This window comes from Pongo pygmaeus, chromosome 3, assembly GCF_028885625.2.
Source record: "Pongo pygmaeus isolate AG05252 chromosome 3, NHGRI_mPonPyg2-v2.0_pri, whole genome shotgun sequence".
Lineage (NCBI taxonomy): Eukaryota > Metazoa > Chordata > Mammalia > Primates > Hominidae > Pongo > Pongo pygmaeus.
This window is the reverse complement of record NC_072376.2, coordinates 144,444,447-144,449,304: the sequence shown is the minus strand read 5'-3', so window position 1 is coordinate 144,449,304 and position 4,858 is coordinate 144,444,447. Positions and strand designations below refer to the sequence as shown.

The 4,858-nt window shown below is 36.4% G+C and overlaps 1 pseudogene; it reads right to left on the bottom strand.

The window, feature by feature from the left end:
- Window positions 1-850: 850 nt before the first annotated feature.
- On the bottom strand, window positions 851-961 carry LOC129035961 (small nucleolar RNA SNORA70; annotated as a pseudogene).
- Window positions 962-4,858: the final 3,897 nt, after the last annotated feature.

The window sequence follows — 4,858 nt, the reverse complement described above, 5'->3', positions numbered from 1 at the left end:
TATGTATGTATTTCAAGTAGTATAATAAAAAATATAAAATGATTAAATATACATAAAAGTATTGTAGATTATGTTTTTGATATTTTCTTTCTTTTAATATATTTTGCAGATATAGCCATTCCAGATTATGATTTCACAAACTAAGATGATTCTCAGTAGGGAAGCATTACTGCATGTCGTTTTCATCAAAGGGAGCTTAGTTTATTTCCCTGTCTGAATATTGACATTATATTACCAATTTACACATTGGGGAAAGGGTCAAGAGAACTCCAAATTTTTGTTGACTTGATATTAACCTGAAAGGGGAATGTTAATAACTGACAAAATATATCCACAGTAGTTAGACATCAAGATAAGGTTGTGTTTGTTTTTAATCTACTGCATATTGTTGAATTATTTATAGATAGATAGATGGATACATAGATACATTTATTAGATGTACAGGAAATAGAATTAATTGGTGGGCATGAGTAAAGAGGGGGCAGCTCTTTTCTAATGCAGGGCTAGCTGCTTGTCCAGGGGCCCATGGTTCCAGGGATATATTTGGCCCCACAGCCATCCAGGATGAGTTGTTTCTCAGCCACCAAGTCTTTAAATGTATATGCATTAAACTTAGTAAAATCGCTCTTCTTTGAGATGTGGCTTTTTGGACATTCACTGAACTTGAACTTGGCCCTAAATAAGGCCTCAGTCACATGCTTCAGGTTTTGCAGCTTGGTATGGATGAACACGGCCAATGTGAACTCTGACCTCTGGTTCCTGAGGCTTTCCAAAGGCATACTACATCCGGTCTTAAACCTAGACTGGGGAAAGCACTAGATTCGAGACATAAATGTCCAATGGCAAAGGCTGTTGTACACAAGGAACAGGCTGCTGTACACTACCTAGGATGCTGCTGTTTGCAGCCCTTGCACACCAGGGCCCCATGAGAAAAAGAGTTGGGTGGCTTAATTGATTGTAGAAATTATTTTATACATTAAGTTTTTGGGGATTAGCATCTTTTATTCAAGATAGCTCAATGTAATTTATATTAGACCATATACAGTAAGTTGTAAATTATAGAAATTGTGCATATCAAAATCATATTAAGTGGGCAATATGGCCCTTAATATAATAAAGTTTATTGATAAAAATTAAAATAAAATAATGTGGTTTTGTAGTGTGCTTGTATGTTAACTAAAACAAATTAATAAAACCTATTGAAACCCATAATCATTTAAACTATCTACTTAGACTTTGGGAGGCCAAGGTGGGCAGATCACCTGAGGTCAGGAGTTCAAGACCACCCTGGCCAACATAATGACATCCCATCTTTACTAAAAATACAAAAATTAAACAGGTGTGGTGGTGCATGCCTGTAATTTCAGCTATTCAGGAGGCTGAGGCAGGGAGAACTGCTTGAACCCAGGAAAGGGAGGTTACAGTGAGTCAAGGCTGGGCCACTGAACTCCAACCTGGGCAAAAGAGGGAGACTCCATGTCAAAAAAAAAAAAAAGAAAAAAAAACACAACAAAAAAACTATCTACTTGAACACCATTTTATTAAAATAAATATTTTTCTTTGATCTTAGGTTTGCTTTGTCTCAATAATATAAATAGTGTATTGGTTGTCTCAAAGTGTTAAATAGAAGCATAGTTTAGGGCATTGCTGAAATATCTACCAATTTTTCTTACTCTAAGTTATGCAATGGTGTATTGATTAATGCATTGGAACTTGTTAAGCAGCTTGTGTGTCTGAAAAACTAAGGTTCAGAGGTATGTAGGTTAAATCCGGCAATCAAATATCAGAGAGATATTTCAGAATATTATTTTTGTATACCAGAAAACACTTTTCAAAAAAAAAAGTAAGGTCATTAGGAAGGCATTGTAAAGTTAATCTTTTCCAGCAAAGCTATTACATTTATTTTTCTGGAGTTCTTTAGTTATAAAAAGCAGAATGTAGTTATAGGATCTAGTCAGCGTTAAATTGAAAAAATGAAAAACACTGTTTCATTTTTAAATAGATTAACAATTAAGCAAGTTGTTTATGTTGTCCCATTGATATACTAGAATATGCTACATTCTTCTGGGCATCTTTTAGACCATAGGGCTAAAATTTTGAGAATGACAGAGAGGCAATTAGGAGCTCAGCACAAAGCAAAATGTTATGAATCAGGAAAATAAATAGAACAGAGATCAAAATTAGATAGATGCAGAATTGGAATGATACTGAAAACAAGAGATGGAACTGCAGAAAATGCTATGGCAGATCATTCATTCCTTTGAATGGTGAAAGTAATTAATACAATGGCTGACAATTGAAATGAAAAACCAGACCCAGATGAAAAAATGCAAGCCAGTAAACTTGCCTAGTCCTATTATTTTACTCAATTGTAGGAAATACATGAAAAAAAGTTGTTCATTATGAATCCTTTTTTCTAACATGGGAAGAAGGCACCACTACACCTTTCTCATTTTTTTACTCAAATGTTTGTGTTTTCTCATAGAACTTATAATTTTAATGTATTTTTCAATATATGTTGCCCGTACAGTCTAGTTAGATGCATAGTTGCAATGTTTCATGTGGTATATTTGCTCCCTATGGAATAGAACATAACATTAATCTCTAGATATGTCACTAGAGAGATTTCTATATATCCACATAAATCTACAGTTGAAACTAGAAAAATTATCCTGTGAAAATTTTGTGATATGAATGTCTTTCAACTTTTTAAAAAGTAAAGAGAAAATGATGAACAAATATGAGTTGGAAATCAGAATGAACAAATCATGAAAATATAGTGTACCCCTTCAAAAATTTTGAAAATTAAGAAAAATTGGTAGAACAGCTGTATTATCATTTACAAAAATGTTTATCTTCCTATAGAACAAACAATTACTTTGTCCTCTAATTTCCAAATAACTTACAGAACATTTATTTCCTACTGTCATTGGAATGGCAGGCTGGCAGGCTGAGTTGGTAGCCCAATTGGTTCCTCACATCAAAAGATTCCCTTTATTATTTCCTTATTTTCTCTTTAATTCTGGCACTCCTTCATGATTGAACTTACAGATGTTCTTTCGTCTACTAATTTTTGAGTAAGCCTGTACTCTCTATAACTTTCAGTCTCAATTTCCTTCTACCTTCATCCTTTTTTCTAAACATTCTTATTCTGCTTTGTTTCCCTTAACTCTTGACATCAATCTCTGTTCCTTCAATATTCTATTTCTTCTACTGGAAGCACTCTTTCCCAGATTTCACCCATTTTACTCTTCTCAATCTCTGTGTCTGAGTTAAATGCTTCCTTAGGTTTCTATGTAGGATTGTCTGTCCATCTGTAATTTTTCTATATCTGTCATGTTAACATACTTATATCCTTTACTGAAAAATGTCTCCTTTAAAAAAAATCAATGTGTTAGTTTCTTTCCTAAAATGCCCTCTTAAACTGGAAGGTCAAAGAAGGTAAGCATGATATTTGGATATTAATATCTACCACTTAATACAGAAACTATTCTAGCACTTGTATAGGTAGTATAAGACATAATTTTAGAACTCTAAAATAAAAATTCATAAACTGAAGTTAAATATCCATTTCCCACTGCTATCTCCTTTTCCTTTTAACACGTTGATATCATTTGGATCTGTGTCCCCACCCAAATCTCATGTCAAACTGTAAGTCCCACTGTTGGAGGTGGGGCCTCTTGGGAGGGAATTGGATCTTCGGGCGGTTTCTGTTAAATGGTTTAGCACCATCTCTTTGGTGCTGTTCTTGTGATAGTGAGTGAGTTATTGTGAGTCTGGTTGTTAAAAGTGTATAGCACCTCTTCACCTCTCACTCTTCTTCCTGCTGCCAGCCATGTGAAGTGCTGGCTCTCCCTTCACCTTCTGCCATGATTGTAAGCTTACTGAGGCCCCCGCAGAAGCCCAGAAGATGCATCATGCTTTCTGTATAACGTGCAGAACCATGAGCCAATTAAACTGCTTTTCTTTATAAATTACCCAGTCTCAGGTATTTCTTTAGAGCAATGTAAGAAAGGACTAATATAGAAAATTGGTAGAGGAATGGGACATTGTTGTAAACATACCAGAAAATGTGAAAGTGGCTTTGAAACTGGGTAGTGGGCAGAGGTTGGAAGGGTTTGGAGAGATCAGAAGAAGACAGGATGATGAGGGCAAGTTTTGAACTTACTAGAGTCTTGTTACATTGTTGTGACCAAGCTACTGATAGAGACACACAATGAAGTCCAGGCTGAGGAGGTCTCAGATGGAGATGAGGAACTTATTGGGAAGTGGAGCAAAGGTCACTTTAGTTAGGCATTAGCAAAAAGGTTGGCTGCACTGTGCGCCTGCCCTAGGGATCTGTGGAATTTTGAACTTGAGAGTATCTCAAGTTCTGGTGGGTATCTGGTGGAAAGAATTTCTAAGCAGCAAAGCATTCAGGAGGTAACCTCACTACTTCTAACAAACTAGTTTGATGTATGTGAGCAAAGAAATGACCTCAAACTTAAACTTATATTTAGAAGGGAAGCAGAGTGTAAAAACTTGAAAAATCTGCAGCCTGGACACATGGTAGAACAAAAAGCCCATTTTCAGGAGAGAAATTCAAGCAAGCTGCAGAAACTTGCTTAACTAAAAGGAAGGCAAATGCTGATAGCCGAGAAAATGAGGAATACCCTCCAGGGCATTTCAGAGACCTTTGTGGCAGCTCCTCGCATCACAGGCTCAGAGGACAAAGAGGGAAGAATGGTTTCGTGTCCCAGGCCTAGGACCCCAATTCCCTGTGCAGCCTTGGGACACTACTACATGCATCTCAGCCGTTCCAGCTCTAGCCATGGCTCCAAGGGGCCCAGGTGCAGCTCATGCTGCTGCTCCAGAGGGT